We start from the raw sequence: 20855 nt of genomic DNA on the forward strand, positions 1-20855 counted from the left end.
CTCCAAGTTTTCGGTTATCCGAGATAGTATCTAGTCTACGTTATCTCGGATAATCGGAGTTTTACTGTACAGTAGAAACTTGATTATCCGAACTTGATAGGAACATGGGTTTTTTCGGATTCCAGAAACGCCTTTGTTTTTGTGTTGCGTACTGCACATCAAGCACTGCACATTTAAATTTTCATAAACTATAAATATTGTTATGCAATTATTGTATTTGAAAGTAAATTAATTTACTCAAAGTCTAACGTAATGTTATGTATATGACCTAGTTTCTCGGCGCTACAGTCGACAGATAGTGACGTAATAATATCCAGTTACATAGAGAGTTTGGTCTCTGTATTCTGGTATACTGTAAAATATGAACTGTACAATACTACACTGTCTGGTTTTTCTTTCTTTCATAAATTTTTTCTTTCGTATAATCGAGTTTCCATTGTACAGTTATAACTGTAAACAATGAATAAAATTTTGCTTTTTCGCTCGTTAATTTTATTCAAAACTGGACATCTTCACTGTCGTTCACGTATATGTAGATGTTTTTGAAATTAATTTTACAAAAATTCACTTAACTTAATTATTCTGTCAAGTTAGATGTCATACATTATAAATTATTTCTTATTTCTATTTCTATTCTGTTTTTTACTTAGTTTTATGATGAAGTATATTAAAACAGCATTTAAAATTTTTTTAATATTTTCGAAGCTTTTCTTTTATTTCAATCTAATAAAATATCAAAATGTTAACCTCCTTCAAAAAATATTTTAAATTATACATCTCATTTTAGTTTTTATCCAAGCAGATATTGTAAAAATTTTGAAGAAAAGTGAAAAATTATAATAGAAAACGAATAAAATTAAAAGACAGAAAAAAGTTATGTGACCAAGCATAAACTAAAGTGAGAAAAAATAAATAAAGCGCCAAAATATTTTTAGTATTTAGAAAAGTATACCATGCTGCTGGGCGAATTTATTCACTTTCATTTGCAAAATTATTCGTGCATCAATAGAATTTTTAATTGCTTCATAATTTCTCAAATTTTTTAGTGTTACTGCATTTTAGATCTTATCATCTTTATCTAATTCTTATTTATATTCAACATTCTAGCCAATAAATAAAGTATTTGCGTCACAATTCTTTCCGTTGCTTGATCATAACATATTATTATTATTATTTTCTTTGTTGAACTAATTTTAATGGTTAATAAAATCTCAATTTTGAATTTTATTTTCAATAAATATCAATACAATTTTACGTTTTATTAATATTTTGGATAATATTAATAAAATATTTATAAAAAAAACTATGCAAAATCTTTATTTAGTCTTCTTCACTTCGTAAATAATTACGAAAATAAACATTGATTTAATAAACATGCATTAGAAATGAAATAAACTAATAAAATTTGCTAGTTCATTAATTTATATTTATATAAATACACGCATACATACATACTGTATACATATAAACATGAATGGGCTTATCCAAATATGAATGAAAATATTTTTGATACCCTACTTTAAAATATCTAAAATAGCTTACAAATTATCATTTGAGTTTAAAATACAAATATTTCTTGTAAAATTTAATTTTTAATAGTATTATTACAGCGATTGATCAAAAATTTTGTTATTTCAAAACATTTTTAAAGCAGAATCCAGATAGGTATTAAGATAAAATGTATTTTCTAAGATATAAATTCATGTAAAATTAACACGGAAGAAGAAAGAATTGAGAAGAAATGCGATGATTAAAACTTAATTATAACAAATGCATATTCAAAATATATTGCTTTATCACATGCAATATTAATTACACGAAAAAAATTAAATTAGATAAATAAAACTCACGCATTTTTTTCTTTGAAGAAAAATTGTATAGTTAAAAACAGAAACAACTTTATTAGTAGTTTATTAAATTTTTTACTTTAGCATTTTAAATTAAATAAGCATGAAAACATACTTTAGCTTATTGCTTTCAGTTTCCTATATGCTTAGCATTATCGTTATTATCATCAACATTTATTAACCGTTCAATAAAATTTTTATCGACGATTCGTACAAAAATTAATAGATTACAAAGTAATGCAATAACATTGTAAAAAGACATTTAAAAATATATCTAAATTTATAATAATTATAACAAAATAAACAAGAAATCAATTAATGATTAGTAGAGTTTGATCTTCATCAGTTTATTGTCTAAATTTTTAATAAATGAATAATATTCAATACCAATTATTAAAATGATTAATAATCGTTACGAAAATTATACATTTTTATTTAAGTTTAAAATATAAATTTTGTAATAAAAGAAAATGAAAAATTAATTTCATAAAATATAAAAAAAAATCTACGCAGGAGTCTTTATTGGCACACAGCTTTTTAAGGAATGAAAACTATTGATAAACTAATTATTTATAAGTTTAAGTTAAAGAATTACTGTCATAATAACTACTAAAACTTACATAAACTACAATAGTATACGGAAATTATTTTAGTTTTTCAGAAATAAATTTATTTGATAAATAAACTAATTATTATGGTAAGATTTTAAATTTAAAATTATCCATAATTAGTTTATCGATAATTTTCACTTGTTATAAATTCAGATGCCAATAAAGGTCTTTTCTGTATAGATTTTTTAAATTAAAATTAATATCTAAAAGTAAAAAAGCAGTAACAAAATACTTAACAATCAATAAATTTAATTATTAAACTCAATATTCGAGAAATTAGTAAAATAAGATTGATAATAAAATAAAAAATTTCTAATTTTCTTCCGCTATCGAGTATAAAAATTATGTAGCCTATCTTATAATTTAAAGTTATTATTATTTCAGTTATAATAACGTTTTATAAATATAAATTATTAACTTTATAAAATTCGTTTATTATGTTTTTTTTTTTAAATTTATTTTCTTAAAAATTGTTTTTATATTAAAATATATCGTTTAAAAACATATTGAAAATGTTTGATATCAGTTTATAATACAATCAAATTAACATATATTCAAATATATTTAAATAACATACCAAAGATGTGTACTATCCAGTTTAAGAAAGCATCTTCTGTTCTTAATTTTGTAAAGATTTCTTGGGTTTCAATATTAAACATTGTTTTGATAATTAATACAATTTATTCCTAAAATAAATAAATAAATAAAAATATATAGATTATTCTAAAATTTTTAGCATTCATTTTAATTTAAATATAAAATAATTAAAATGTCATAAATTACTTAATATTTATTTTTATTATTAATTGGCACAAATTTAATTACGTATTTTAAATTATGAAACTAAATTTCTTTTTTTTTACTTTTAGTACAGTATATGAATAAGTGATTTGTTTTCAAATTAATATCGTATTACTGTTTATTTAAACGTAAACAAAGCACTAAATAAATAATTACTAAATTAATTTATAATAATTATTTAAAATTTAAAGGAATAATTTTTAAGTTTTAATACATTATTAAATAGTGCTTTAATAATTAATAAAAATTTAGATTTAAGTATCTTAAATCATCTCTTCCTCTTATAACACAATGATGTTGATAAAGAACTAGAGAAATAAATTCTCTGAAACAAATTCTAGAAAAAAAAAAAATTACATGAAATTCAAACTCATTTGTTTCCGTCTTTAACATATGTTCATTCTCGGTTTAAATATTATTTAGCTGTACACAAAATTATCTTGAATGGTAAAAAACAAAATTCTCCGAACGATAATATTTTAACTTTTATACCTTTCATTATCTACACTCGTGTAAAATTTCTTTTCAGTAGTAATGAAGCTATATGAAAAGTATTTTTCTTTGAATTTATTTTTACAGGTTAAAATTTGATCAAATAACAAGGCTTTTACGCATCACTCATCTAAATAAATCTTCTCTGATGAGAAAAATATAAATCAAAATATTTTTTTTCTGTAAGAGAAAAAAGTAAGTTAAATATTTATGCGCTATAGATCCAAGTAACATTAATTGAAGAAAGAACTTCTCATCGATAAATCATTTCAAGATTTAAAGTTAAATCCATGAAAGAATAAGGCATATTTAATGAGAATGAATGCGACAAGTCATCGCTAATGAGAATATAAATAATACTCCTCCTTCGTGAATTTTATCCGGAAACCGATTTGGTTGATTGATATGCATAGTTGCTATTGAGTGGTGTTAATATATTGGCTAGCGGCCCAACAGCTAATATCTATGGTAATGACAACATCGACCGGTCGTTTATAATTTACCATTTCTACCTTCGGAGGTGTTTAATATTCTTATTAAATGACTATTGCTGCGTTAAGGAAGAGATCGTCGGATATCTCATCAAAGGAAAACACTTCCAGAAAACATATTTCACACTGAATAAATTTACTGATAAAACTATTTTATTAAATGTATACTTAAACATTAAATAAATAAATGTACACATACACACATAAACTCGTATATTTTTACGTGCTTATGTGTGTACAAGATAAATTAAAGTATTAGTCTATATCGCCTATTATTAGCCTATTGTTACTATTGTTATTAGCCTAATATTAACCTATAATATTACTTCGTGTTATAGCCTAATTAAAAACATTATAGTTTAAATTATCTAAGATTTAAAAAATAAAAATATAATAAAATGTACCATTCAAGTTTTATTCCTTGTTAAATGAAAACATAAGTGTTTTTGTTGTCCCTACAATTAATCATACTTAATTATATATTTATGGCAATGTTAACAATTTAAATTAAATTTTCGATACTGAATTAACAACAACATGTGAATCCAATTATAACACCAAAAATTTGATAATTTCCAATTTTAGAATCATTTAAATCACTGGATATCTTTAACCATTCGATGCATCAAGTTCAATTATTTTCGTAACTTATATAACAATTCGTATAGTGGAAACGAAAAAAGAATGCCATAAATAAGTATTACTTCGATTTTTGTAGAAATATCGATTAATCTTATTTATAGCTTCACTTAGTTTATTTTATCGAAATAAGAGTGATAAATTATTGTCAAGCTAATTCATCTTTTAATATTTTATTTTTGGCACTTATTGTTATGTCCTTTTGACAAAACAGCGATCACAAAAACAGGATTAATGTAATGTAGTCGCTTTTTTTTCTTATTTCTCTTTTTCGAAAATATCCTGTAAAAAAGGGGGAATTCCCCCTTTCTATAAACGATATCAGGTTTGAGCTAGGAAAGAAAAACAAACTAATGAAATCATTGGGTAAGACATCCAATTTAATTCTTAATAAAATCGAAGTATTTCATACAATATATATCCAATTCTATTGTATCAGTATTATCTTACAAGACTTCAATCAGGAGGATGGATTAAATAATTTAGCCATAATATTGGAAGCAGTTTTCTTCATAAAACTTTAATCTATATAAGACCATGATTCGTGTATAACTTTAAGTGAATGCCAAATTATTTTGAGTAAGTTAAAGGTAAACGATTAACAAAATAACATGTTACTATTAAAAATTTTTCTGGTAAGTAAAAAGTATAATTTTTTTATTTGTGTTTTAATACTGTACAGAATGTATTTAAATATTTAATAAACGTAAAAAAAACCTATTATTAAATATTATACTGTATATAATAAACAAAGATAAAAAGTAGGAAGATAATTAACAAATTATTTTTTTGTATTGAAACATTTACATTTTATAATAACAAATTTCATTATATAATATTGCTAGATACATATTTATTACAGTTTTATAACAAAATTTTAAATTAATACAGAAATGTGTATACTTAATTTCTTGTGAAACAGAAAATAATAATTTGGAAAAAAACAAAATAAAAAGTAACTTAGTTATAATTAATGTCATCACATTCCAACACTTAATTATTACTTTTCATTTACTTTATGATCTGAAAGATAAAATCAAACGAAAACTTTTGATTAGTTCTTTATTGCTATTACGATAATATATACTTTTAATAACAAACATAAATATTTTATTAATTGTTTCAATTATTTAAAAATTATATTTAAGGAATCAAAAGATTTTTTTAGCTTTGATGTAAGCGTTAAAAAGTAAATCTAAAAGAGACTCATTTTAATATGAATTAAAAGTACATTTCTCGAATTCTCAAGAGTAAATATTATTATTAAAGCGAATAAAATACCAATTTAATATAAAGGCATTTTTATAAAGGAAAGCGCTTTGTAGAAATCTTAAAGTTCTTTAGATAAAATATTTAATCATAAATTTTTCTGATTACCAGAAAATTGTCACGTTTTTCTTTTATTATAATATAAAAGATTGGTCACAGAATTTTTAAAATATGGGACGTATTATCGGAGAAGTAAAAGATTCTTTGAAAGTAACGACAAAAATTAGTGAATTACTTGCGTATTTCTTCCAATTTGTCTAAACAGAAGATGGAAATTTCGTTAATATTTTTAATATTATATTTGTATAATGCAGGAATTTTCTGTAGTTGTTATAAAGACAAAATATCAATGAAATAAATAATTAGACTTGAAAATAACTTGAATAGTACATCATTCCTGGCAATATATTTAGATAAGACTATACTGACAAACAACTTCCAAATGTCACATTAATAATTTTTATTTTTATTAGTTTTTACTATATTAAATATTGTTATGCATTTTTTTTCTAAGTCTCGAATGTTATGCTTTGTGTCTCGAATTACTTTCATTTTATTTTTGTTATATATTATAAATAAATAAATATGACAATATATTAACAACTCTCCTATTTAGATCTTCCTATTATAAGGCGATTTTTAAGTCGAATAATACTGATAAAAACAAAAAATGTTTTCTTCTGGACACATTTCTTTAAATTAATTATTCTCAATTATCAGTTCCTTTATACGAATTAGTTTGCGCTACGTTATGGCAATTTATTTTAATTGCTTACTTAAATTCTTAACATTCGTCGCTTCCCATCCCTTAGCATCTTTGTTGAACCACATTGAGAATTAGATTAAAGTAATGTACAGTACTATTAATTTATATTAATACGATGTCTCGTTAAGGTTATTATAAGTTATAATTTTTTCATTAAATTTTATTTTAAAAAATCCATTTTTTCTGTATTTTTGTCTGTCGAACATTTTCTTATGTGTGAATACACTTTTTATTTACTACCTCACGTCAAACTTAATCTACAACAGGGCTTCCCAACGGGGTCGGTTTTGACCACTTAGGGGTCGAAGAAAGTTTGAGAGGGGGTAGATAAAATTTTTCAAATATAAAATTTACTTTAAAATGTTAAAAATTTTATATAGTTTTATTTTATTTTATTTATTTATTTTTTTGGTTGCTCTGAAATAAATTTAGGAAGATGCCTTTTAAAAATTATGTAGGATGTCTGTTGCATAAATATATAATGTATAATATATATAATATTACAGAGATCGATGAAAAAATTTTTCTGAAAATGGATTGTCACGTGAAAAAAATTGGAAACCCCTGATCTAAAACATAATATTGTATAAAAATATTAAAAATAATTTATTATATTTTTTATTAAATTAAAATCTTGAATACTTACTTTCTTTAGTATTTTTTAACCGCAGATTTTGTATATTTTACAATGAAATAATGACATAACTTCTGAATTTCACGAGAAACATATTCATTTCATTAGGAAATAACACACTCTAAATTTTTTTCTATAAATTATTTTCCATAATTATATTAGAATTTTTAACACAAAATATATCTTCAAATACTTCAAAAAAAGAATAAAAATTATTTAAATTTCAATATAATTTTCTTTTCTCCGTTATCTAGAATTTTAACCACTATTTACAAGGCATCTACTTTTTTCTTCATCGATCTTTCAAATGCAATTTCTAATTATTTAACTTAAAATAACTAATATTTAAAAAAGCGTTTTTTAAACAAAATTTAAAAAATTATGATTTTTCTTAAGATTTTTTGTATTTATTAAATAATTAAAATGCATTGTTATTATTTTACTTCAGAAAAAGTAAAAATAAAACTTTAATTATTTACAAAATGTAAAAAATTTAATTACGTTTTATTATTAAATTATCTTTAAATTTTAAAATAAATTTCTCGAAATGAAAAAATAATTTTTTATAAACGTGATATATTCAAAAAACTTTCTTTTATTATAATATTTTTTTTTTATTATTATTATTTTAAAATTTTATTATTGAATTTTCTTTTAACTTATTGAATTGAAAATAACGCATCAAAACACATTACAGCATCTTAAAATACAAATAATAAAAATTTATAATAAAATAAAAGGAAAAAAAGGGGAATTTAATAGAGAATTTGTCAATGTATATCGATATGTGGTTTTTCAACGCAATGCACCGAGAAAAACCTTGATTAAATAATAATATATTGTATTATCTATGACATCAGAAACATTATATTGGATAAATCCCTCTGTTCATTAAGAATTTCCTTCTATATGTCAGTCCCAGAAAGAAATCGTAATTGTTCAATAAAAATAAATAAGAAGGACTTCTGTATTTGATAGAAAATGCACATTAATCGATGAGAAAATATAAGTTTAAATCGCAAACAATAACTATTGATATGAGATTAGATTAAAAGATTTGAAATCAATAACAATAACATACATAAAGTGCATGAAATAAAATTATTCGAATAACTGTTTACTTGAAAAAACACATAGTTTACTTTATTTACTTTATTATATTACATCTTAAGTACATGGTAACATGCTCCTTTCACGAATATAAGCGAGTTACTGTCCATTTAAGCTGTATTAAAAGATGTGTAGTATCAAAGAGGACTTTCACAACAAAGAGAAAAGAAGAGAAAGTGGATGATGATGTTTCTGTCATTGATGGAGAGAGCAATGGAAAGAGTTTTTGGATTAAAAAAATGAACATAAACGAGGAAAAAGCCCACGATCTCTGGATTTCTGCCAGAACGAACAATATAGAAGGTGACTGAATCGTGGTAAAATTGGTAAACATTTTATCTGAATCGTTATTACACATATCTTGCACGGATTTTGTATATTGCGCATTTTATTACGCGAAAACCTACAGCCGTTTAAAGTGAGAATGCGAATTTTATTAGCTTTTCTCTAATGGAATTCAGAAAATTTTTTTAAAACCAATCCACAAGTCTATAGCCAAAACATTGTTAAAACAGCTTATTTCCAATAAACAGCATACTTTATAACAGAGAATCCGCTAGAGATATTTTAATATTTGAAACCGCATTTATTCTCTTATAAAATTCGTATTATATCGTAATATATTATTAAAAATATTAAAAAATTCATTAATTGACGCTAGAATAACATTCTTTTCCATTTAAAAACCGTAAATAATATATATATTTATACAGAATTAACATTGAAATAAAGTGTGATGATACTTGAAAGATGGCCTTAGACACTTCTGTAATAATCTCTTTGAAAGTTGCGAAAAGTCAATGCTATGAAACGATCGTAAATTACCTGATCAGAAATTCCCATATGGATGGCGAAGAGCGCTTCTGATGAATCAAGGACAATAGAGACGACATCAGGAAAAACCATCAGCATTTTATAGCATGGAGAAGACAGTACATTGTCTGACCATTGAAGAACGTAAAGAATGCAGGAAGCTTCAAAACTAAAATTGCATAAAGGTGGATGAGATTCCAAGAATAAGCAGGATGAGTCCATTACCAATGGATTGGAAAGAATCAGAAAGTAAAAGAGCTTGATAAACAATAGTATCGATTTAATTTTAGAGAAGATGTATAATGGACTTTTTGTTTTCTGTTGCTAAAGCAACTTCTAACAGAAATTTAAATTGAATAATAATAAAGCATATTTCTGAAAAGATACGAAGCTTTCCTGAAGGAACTTGAATGAATGATGAATGAATTATATTATCAAAATTTCCAAATTCCCTTTTATCTTTAAAAACATTTTATATACTAATGTTTTATCAGACTTTTTAGTTACTTAAATCTGTTCATAACATGAAAAAAAAGACATTTAGGCATATTATGTAAATAAAAACAGTAAAATAAGAATTCGTTTAGAATTATCCGTTAAAAAAACAAATAAAATTAAAAAAGTAATTCAACATGAATTACTTTTATACATAAAGTTCAATATTATAGAAATATAAAATGCTCTTTTATATAAATTTTATGCACTAGAATGTATTGCTTGCTATCCTATCCATTCGTTTAATAAAAAATGTAAATGTCACTCTTGTTCATAAGTTAAGTATTGCATGAAGTCATATTTTATCTTAACCAGTCAGATTCGAAGCTCATTTATATTAATTTGATCTCAGATCTCATGCGCATGAATCAGAATATTCGAATATTTTTTTTTTATTTCTTTCATTTATATTACAGTTTTCATTATTGTCAAAAGAAGTAAATTAATTTTAAGAGAAAAACATGTCTATATATTTTAATATCTTACTTTTAGAAGTAAGATATTAAAATATAAATATTTTCTGTAATAAAGAATGAACAATATTGCCTCAAAGATTGTGTCAATGACCTCATACGATATCTAACTGAAAATCTTTTGTTAAATATCATTTTAAACATCATTATGTAAATAATCGTAACATTTCGAATCAACATTTTTGTTTTTGGACTGCAATTTGAAAAAATTGTAAACCTATAAATTTCCACTGTCATCCGTTTGTTTGTCTGTCTGTCTTTCTTTCCTTAATCTTGAGAACGGAGCGCGATAACTGAAAGCCGAGACAAGATATGAAAAGCTTAGGGACAGGAGGCCCCGAATTATTGAACTTCCGGTCTAGACGGACGTCACGTGATTTCGATTCAGAAATTTTTTCCTCAAAGGCGTTAGATAAATGACCGGCATGACTTTATTGCTAACAGGAAAAGTATGATGTACAGGGGCAAACCACTACTAATTTGAGGTGGAGAGCATATATTTTAAATTAAATATATTAAAAATATGATTAAAAATTGCAGCCCGGCATTGCGAGGATGTCACAATAAATATTTGCCCGTTGAACTTATTATTTGTTGCTTAACGTGCATCAATCGACAACCAGAAACGTTCGGGATCGATTTCCCTTAATTATTTTTCTTTGAGTCAATTCTATAATCTAATCGGAGGTGTTAGATTAATCGATATAAATTCAAACTGACAGAAATTTTTAATCATAGAATCAAAACAAATCTATTATAATGGGCAAAAATTTAGCTGCCATTATCATCAAAGTTTTCAATATAAAACGATTTAAAATAAATATTTTAACAGCGTTAAATATGTTTATACATAGTCCAATACAAATCAGATGGAAAAAAGTAAAGTCGTGTACTTTAAGTTAAACCTGTGGAGCACTTTATGTCGCGTTAACTCGTCTGAAATAATTCATTTGGCACGAAAGAAGAGCGATGTAATGTCCACGACTAGGTTGCATTTACTCTTGGGAAACCTTTCGAGGTGGCCCCAGGCAGCTCGAAAAACACCAAACGATCTATCACTGGATTCGATCTAGACTACCTAACAGTAGTAGAATGCTATAGCTACCAAGTATTATGTGATATATTATTGTTTAACTGTATGGAAGTAACATATAAAATTTTGATTTATTTATATTTTTTGTAACGCTTCATGACATAACATTTATGGTTTGTTTCTTAGAAAGAATTCCATTAAATTTAATATTAAATTCTTTCCTAACTATACAATAAAATATTTATTTTTTCCATATAAATTTAAAGTAATTATTAAATATTAAATCATTTTAAATTAATACTTATAATCATATTAAATTGAATTAAAATTAAAATTTTATAAATTATTTTTGATATAAATTTTAAAAATAAATAAATGTTAAATAAATTAAACAAAGTTGGTTTTTTTTTTTAAACAAAATTTAAGATTGGTAAAGTATTTACAAAAGTTTTGATTTTAATTTATTTTTCAGAATTAAAAACTTTTTATCGTGTCAAGACGAACAATTATAATCTTTAAATAGATAACAAAAAATACGTTTCGATTTTACTTTTCATCTAATTTTATCTTTACAAAACTATTTTTAATCCCTTCATTAAACTTTTTAACCGCATTTTAAATTTAATTCTGATAATCTTTAAATGGAATGCTTATCCTACGTTATCAAAAAAGATATTAAATGGAGTAAAGATGTAATTATCAGCAGGAGTTCATACGATTTAACTAGAAGATAATAATTTACTTTCGTTCTAGCTTTTAATTATTCAATAAAAAAAAAAATAACAATCAATGAGATTCGATCCCTGTAAAAATATTTTCTCTATTTTATATAAGAATCAACTATCTAACTTATAAAATCTTAATATAAGAATAATTTGCTTATAATAATGGAGTTATGATGATATTTTAATTTAAATTTTGCTTTCAGAAAAATTTATTATATTCTGCAATTAAATTTTTATTTATTTATTATATAATGACTTTTAATAGTATAATTATGCAGACTAATATTAATTACTTACATATTTAAGTGGCTTATATTTTATAAATAATTTACAATATTTTAAAATTAAACTAATAAAATTTATTAATCTACATTGTAAATTTGTTTCCATTTAATAATATATTTTAAAAATAATTTAATATTATATAAATTTTAATAACTTTAATCAAATATTTTCTCTTATAAGAGTTGAAAGTAGCTTATAAGAAAAATTTTGTCAAAATTTTCAAACTGAATTTAAAACAAAGTGCCAAAACTGTCGTTCAAACAGGAAACTTCTGAATCAAGATACCTCACGATAATTGAGTGTTATTAGATTTTTTAAAGTTGTCCTGTCAGTTATAGAAAATTATTGGGATTAATCTTCTTTATCTGATGTGGATAAAAGTTCTGTGTTCTGCGGATAAATTCTTGTGAAGTAGTCAATGTCAAAATGACAGAACGAAAACTATAAAGAGAGATACTTGTTACTTTAAAAGTTTATTTAATATTTAACTTTCGTTTATTTTTTAAGTACACATATTCTCTAAATAAAGGAAAATATAGTACAGATTAAATTTATTATACAAACTAATATTAATTGATGTTTTATAGCAACTATTTTTATTATTTGACTCTTAATTATAAGCTAGATATCTGCATTCAACAACTTTAAACTGTATACAGGGTGTTAATGTTAGACGTCCCGTAAATTTAAGGGTCGACGAGAAGGAAATTTACTATTAAGCAACCTATGATTGAAAACAAAAATTAATGAAGCTAGAGCCACAAAAATATTGAATGCGCCTGTATGGTAGACAGCTATCATTATGCCTCTGCATTTACCCTCTCTTTTCGTGTATGTGTTTTGGTATAATGCCCACTAACTACATATAATACAATGAATAAACTTTTATTTGTTATTTTCCTGCATATTCATTATAAATGTTCGAAGTGGAGACAGCTAACTTCCCTACACACAGTTAGATGACGAACTACGTTTTGTCGTATTTTCTTAAAGAGTGCTTGCTGTCCTCTGTTAGTTTCAAAAGCTGAAATAATACAGATGGACAATTTTTTCTTTGTTTTCGTTGGTGTTTTATACACCATAATCTTTACGTATCCCTAGAAGAATAAATCGGGAGGAGGCGCTTCCAAACTTTTTTGTGGGCCATAGATCCGCTAATGTTTGCTTCTGACTCCGTTGCCTCATGAAACGTACTATTTTATAACCTTCTACCACTTCTTAAATTTACGGCACGTCAAACAATAGCAGCCTGTATACCAATGGAATGCGTATGTCTGGTTAAAAACAATTATTATGAGATACATTGGTTATTATTATAGTATCAGTTATAGACAGCATTTTGTCTATTTAGTCTTGTTCTATTACTTGATTATTTTCGCAAAACTCGCGTATATTCTCAAATATCAACAATTTTTAATTTAAATGAATTACGACGCCAGGACCACATTGTGATCAAAGCCATCAATTCGATGCTATAATAACAACGACTAATTAAAACCGAGAAAGATGGCGATTGTGTCATCTGTAAGGTCATCACGTAAAGGTATGAAATGGCATCACATAGTGTTATTTAATTCCAGTAGAAAGACTAAGGAATAAGGCATTATGAAAACGTAAGTTTATATCGTATTTTTGTTGTATTTAGTTCTGCCAAAAGCAAACATATATATTATCGTAATACATGCAAAGTGTAATTAAATTATATATTTATAATTATAGATATATGAAAGAAATTAAAGGAATTAGGAGCTTATTAGGAGATTATTAGGAAACTAAAGGCATTAGGAGATTATTAGGTTATATAATTATATATATATTATTATTGCTGTTATTGAAGCTTGAATATAAAGCTTCTCAGAACCCCTCATGAAAGACTAATTTAAAAGTCGTCCAGTTTCAATAAGTTCAGACTCCATTAAAGACTTTTAATAATCTATCATCTTGGAAACTTCCTAAATGAGCGTGAAATCGAAGCGAATTATTCGCTAAGTTATATTGTAGAAAATCAATTATAATCGTTTGTCGTCTTTAGGAAATACTATTATTATAAAGAAACACCATGCACTGCACACAAGATGGAATTCTTATATATTTATAATAATAAGATTTCACTTTAAAATATTATTACTATTATAAAAGACTAACAATACAGTATTTTTCCTAGGACTTTCAGAAGAATGCCAGTTTCCGACGACGGAATTCCTAAAGGCCACAAGAAGGTTAGATACAAAAGTTAAACAAAACAGTCGAAACTTTGGATTCGAGAATGGTCTTTATAGAAGAAACACAACAAAAATAGAAAGAAAAAATAAATAAAATCGATGAAAACAACATTTCTCTCATATAAAATGTTGTTTTTTCGTAATTTACATTGAAATAATATGGAATTTTGATATAAACTCTTCTAAGTAGAATATATGGGATAAGAAAAAGACGAAGATTTGCCCATTACTATAAGTTATAAGTGATTTTCTTGGTGATGACATCATCATTACCTTGGTTATTGATTATACATATGTAAGAGGGATTAATATATTTAACATACATTAAGACAGTAGAAAAACAAACTTTCATAAAATGTTTGAAATTAAGCATAATATATTAACAAAAAAAAAAAAAATTGCATTAAATATTGATTTATTGAAAAAGTTATTTAAAATTCTATTAAATGATAAACGGTTAAGTTTTGCCATTCGAATTTAGAGTATAAAATAATTTTATACAATAGTTTTGACATAGAATGCTGTTATTTAGTTAAATGTCTCATACAAGCCTATGTGGTTCAATTGGATGAAGACTGGTCCCAAGAGAGAAACAAGAAAAATTTTTGTTTTACAGACATGCCCAGTGGTTTGCTATCTATTGGATTAAGTCTGGATATGCCCACTGGCCTTGAAGTATTCAGCCTCTAATCCAATAGTTAAACCAAAGGTTTCTTCTCGGGGGTCGAAGGCAACCGACTTTATTATATTATTATTATTATTAGGCCAAATATATTATTTTTCATTTTCACATATCCAAGTGTACTGTGCAAGATACAATTTAGCCAGGTTGAATCGTTTTGCATTAATTAACCGCAACTTCAATTTTATAATTTATACACATTTACGTTTGAAAAAGATTTATTCGATCTCATTAAAATAATTTGCTTTGATTACAAATATAAAAATTTTATAGCAAAAAAAAATGAATAATAATTTAAAGATAAACAGATAAATTAAAAATAAACCTGAGGGAAAAAACTCAAGAGGGCGGATTACAATTGTTTCGCCAAAATAACATTTCTGTATTTTTTTTCCTTTAAAATAAAGTTTTCTTCATTTCTTTCAAAAATTATTATTATTTTTTTTCCTTTGTTTTCATTTAACTCTGAAATTCCCAAAGTTTCCTGGATTCTCGATTTATTTGGCAGTTCTCAAACTAAGAATATTTCTTCTTTTTAGTTTTTTCTTTATATTTGACTTCTAAGGAAGCTAGTTAAGTGATAACTGAATTTAAAGAAATAAATTCAAAACTTTTTAAATATTTTCCATCAATAAATGGAATTCTCATTTATAATCAAATAAATTCAACTAATGATATTTCTGAACTTAAATTTAGTTATTTTAATATTAAAATTTTCTCAGTCAAGTAAGAAAACAAATATTTATCTTCGTTTTATCTCATCAGTGGTCGATATAGTTCACGTTAATTAATTGAATTTTATACCCTGAGATATTTGAATAGTAGAATAAAAAACCGATAATTTTATGTTTGTATTATTGTAATTAGATATGTTAATACAAATTTGTTCAGCAAGCTTCGTTAACCTATAATATGTACATTTATCTCTGTGTGAAAATATATGAGAAATGCTTTTAATCTTAATTTACTACCCTTAGATAACTGTTTGACCTTTCTTTGGTATATGTGTGTTGATTTTTATTAATCTTAGTGATCTGTTCTATCCAAGAAACAATATTTACTTTGTAAATATATTAATTTAATGCGATTTGCTGCATTAGTTTTTTATTATCTGGATTTGTAAGGAGAGTATGAATTTTGTAAGAGTAGAAAATCTGTATTATTGATGATAGATTTTTTTTCAGTGAAAAATAAGTTTAGAGATATTTTAGACAATTTTTTAAGGCCAATAAACATTATTTATTATAACAGCTTTTGAAAGAATTGTTTTCATTCGTAATAAGTATAGTATGTTCGATTTCAAACTATACAGTAAAGTGGATCGAAGGTGCGATGAAAGAAATGATAATCTTTCCATCATCTTGTTCAAAACTGGTAAAAGACGTTGTAGAAAACAAGAAAATTCATCCAAGTCACAAGTCAGTTAACAGAATAAGACTTGATTATCCATATACAGGTCGCTTTGACAAACAACAAATTGACGCTATTTCATTTCCAATAGGACTTACAGACCTTCTGTTTTTATATATTTTGTTCTTTTGACAGTCCGACACTGTTGCCATGGCAACGCAAATGACGTCATGCGATCGAGGTCAATAATCCTCGCCACTTTTTTTTTTTTTTTAGTTTCTATAAGTCAACAGTTTATTAAAGAAAATATAGATTTATAAGAAAACAATGATAATAAATTGAGTTATATTTTAACACATTATTTCCATAATTCAATAAATTTTAAAATTTATTTTCGTATAATAATTAACTGGAAACAGGAAAAAAAAGTGAGGAAATTTACCTTTAATTTGCCAACAAATAATTTAGTTTCATTAATCATTAATCCTTTTAATATACTTGAATGCCATGTCCTAAAATTCTGTTGTTGGAGTTCATAATTGCACTTTGTAATAAATTGGAAATTTAATAATTATTATATACTTCCCGCAAATCGATAAAAGGAAAATTTGTTTCGAAATTTACACATGAATTATAAATTAATCAGATATTACTTATTCTGCTAATTACAACTTACTAATATTCAATTAGAGAAAGTCAAAATTTAATCTAAATTTTATAAAATAAATAAATTACTAGCATAAATCCAATTAAAAATTTTTATTCTCAGTTTTTACTCACTGATAAAAAAAAATTATTCAGAAATTTATAATGAAGTAATTTATAAATTAATAGGTAGCCTGTTATAAATAAATAAGAATTAAATAGAAAGATAATTGTTTTCAATTAATTTTTTAAATAAATTTTTAATGTAGAGAATTAATAATAATTATTATTATAAAAAAATTAAGTAAATAATTATATTTTAGATGACATTGTAATGCTGAAATTTGCCAATAAACGGTGACAATTAGGACGAATCGAGAAAGTCGGATGAATATCGTAGATGGGATGAATTAAGTTAATTTGACATTTTACGCCTTAATGGTTCACGAAGCGAAAGTGATTTAGATTAGTTCTATACATTAAAGCTCCAGTAAATAATCTTTTTAAAATTCAATTTACTTTCTCTCGTACTATAAAAAATAATTAAAATATACAAAATCTGATACAAAACTTTTGTATATATAAAAACCTTTAGACAAAGATTTATGTAGTTTTTATTAAAGAAATCTGTCACTAATTTATATACATTTTTATTTTTAAACATATAAGTTATTTCATAATATAGTAAAGTGTTAAATGAATACAATAGATATTAAATTATGTATTTAATATTAGAAAGGTAAACAATAAACTTTTACAAAAAATAATTATAATAATGTGAATAATTTGTTACTCTTAATCACAGTAAGGTTTGAACAAAATTCAATAAACGAACGACGATTGTACCGAGTAATTATAAACTAAATTAAAGAGAGTAATCTATTAAAGTAAAGGCAATCAGAGAAAAATACAAGAAATTCTGTAACATCTTCAAGTCAAATTATAGTAACAAAGATAAATATTAATATCTTTTAAAGTGTATTGTAGCTAAATTTTAATGTATGAAAGAAAAATAAGGATAATGAAATTTAGTTTAACGAGATTTACACCAAAACTATTTAAACCAACCTAAATTATAAATTTTACAATTTCGTAGTTTACGGATATAATCCCATTCTATGTAGTTAGATGTTTAGCAATAATTTCAGGATGGATTATTAGTCTATAGATAATTATGCATTTGCAGTAGTGAATGGAAAAGTTTGAGTGGATGTTAATAATTAAATCACAACAACGGTAAAATTGATTAAGTTTCATACTACTAGATTATGTACTATTCCTATAAAATGTTACACGTAGCTTAAAGAACTTAAGCTATGAAGTAAATGAATTGTTTAGTAAACTTTTAAGGAAATAATTTTGATGAAATTAGAAGATTTTATTGTTTTAATTCTATTTTTAACATCTCTAATCATTAGCTTTGTAATATTAAATAAATTTTAGAGTTTTAAACTATTGTATTTAGTAAATTTTACTTCTAGCATTGATATATATATTCGAAAAAATTGGAAAAAATGTGAGATGGCCATTGATTTATTCTCTACAAGATTGCAAAGTTTCAAAGAATATGGAATCTATTTGAAATATATATATAGTAACTTGCCTCTCATCTCTAACTCGTCTCCAATGCAATAAAAAAAATTAAGTCTGATTTAACAGAGGAAAATTTAGAAGCACACAGAATCTAAAATATATTTGAATCTTTTATTTTGATACAAATGATACACGAAAAGTAATAATTTACTTCATGTTATTTTTTGTAATAAGCGTTAGAAAAAATACTAAATGAATGATAAATATCGTTACTATTATGTCGTGAAGTTACGGATTAAAATATCAATTACGTTGACTAAAATAGAAAAATGAATGATTAAAAATTCTTAATTTGAATAAAATAAAGGTTAACAACCTGAAAACAATCAAATATTATGCAGTAGAAATTTTATATGACAGAAATGCATGCAATAAACAAGAGGGAAGAATTACTACCACAAAATGTTTATGTTAGGGCGGAGTTTAAATATTGCAAGTCGAAATACAAATTAAGAGTAGCGTGCACGAATGCATTACCGATCGATACACGTTAGTTTCGGGAACAAGTTTTAAGTTGGAGGAAAGATTTGCATCACTACACATTCTCTTTTACAATACGGATCGAATATGCTCAAATCTTGCATGGAATAAGATATTAACTGTTTGTTAACAATTTTATAATTTCATTCTAAAAATATATTAGAATGTTGAATCTATTTATCAAATACGTATATAAGTCGGTATAAATAAAGATATATTTATTTTAAAAAATAAAAATATTCATATATATATATATTGATTATAAAAATCAAACATACATATTAATGCTAAAATATTCATAATCTTCTCTATTCTCATATGACTCTGAAACTAACTTTCAGTAATAAATTGGATAAGTAGAATAGATTAAGTATAAATTCACACAACAGCAGTGAAAAAAAAAACTTTGACTTAACGAACTTTGTCGAATCAATCATAAAATAAAATGAAGACTTGTTTCCTGAATATAAATAAGCCACGTTTAAGCTAATTTTGTTTCATCAGGAGACTCTCTTATGCAAATTAATTTTTAAAGTTTATTTTTAACCTTTCTTTTATTAAGAATTTGTTTATTTACAAATAATGTATCCCACACATTTAATTATATTAACCAATGTTTAGTAAGAAAGTTTAATTTAAACGAAAGAAGTTTCTAAAAGTATCTGTTTGATAAGCGTGTAGAAAATTTTATAACCTATTAATTTTTATTTTTTTGAGAGTGTTTGTTATTCTATAATATATTGACTAAGATAATGTTATAATCTAGTAACGGAATAAAATTAACAAACAATAACATCATCGATAAGTATGATGATGAAAAATCAAACAAAGGAGATTAAATGTAAAACCATGAATATTTTAAACTCACTTAAAATTTCCTTGAAGCCACGAAATTTTTCTTTGGAGGAGGAATTTTTCAATTATTCTGAAATATTTTCGTATGATATTTTTATAAAATTATTTTACGTAATATTAAATTGAACTTGCATATTACTTTAATATCAAAATTTAAAATTTCTTTAGGAATTTTATTCAATAACATTAAAAAAAATATTGTTAAGGCAATAAATGTTAATAAAAATTTATTATTAATAAAGTTAATTAATTGAATTATATTCACAAATGACGTAAATGAGTTTTTATAATAAATTAAAGAAAGTTAATTTTGCAAAATTAAAAACGATTACGTAATAAATGAATTATCTTTAAATAAGAGTCAGAAAATATTTTAAGTAAAGAATTTTATTGATAAGAAAGGAATTAATTGATATGACGTAGAATCATTAAATATGAATAGAAATCCTCCTCTTTCTCGTTAAATATTCGTTTGAAATTATACTTAACGAGCTACATTGTATGTATAAGCGGTATACGTAATCGTTACGTATGTCGTAACGAT

At 24.2% G+C, this 20855-nt stretch overlaps 1 protein-coding gene across 2 annotated transcripts in view; it reads right to left on the reverse strand.

Moving 5' to 3' along the window:
• The window catches only part of LOC136977538 (leucine-rich repeat-containing protein 24-like), a 420341-nt gene that overhangs the window by 53452 nt on the left and 346034 nt on the right, over positions 1-20855 (reverse strand). For both annotated transcript variants that reach the window (XM_067273033.1, XM_067273034.1), the window contains exon 3: positions 3036-3144. The gene's annotated coding sequence lies outside the window, so the exon portion shown is untranslated. The remainder of the gene's footprint in view (positions 1-3035; positions 3145-20855) is intronic.

The sequence above is a fragment of the Centruroides vittatus genome, unplaced genomic scaffold, assembly GCF_030686945.1.
Source record: "Centruroides vittatus isolate TY-2023 unplaced genomic scaffold, ASM3068694v2 contig_460, whole genome shotgun sequence".
Classification (NCBI taxonomy): domain Eukaryota; kingdom Metazoa; phylum Arthropoda; class Arachnida; order Scorpiones; family Buthidae; genus Centruroides; species Centruroides vittatus.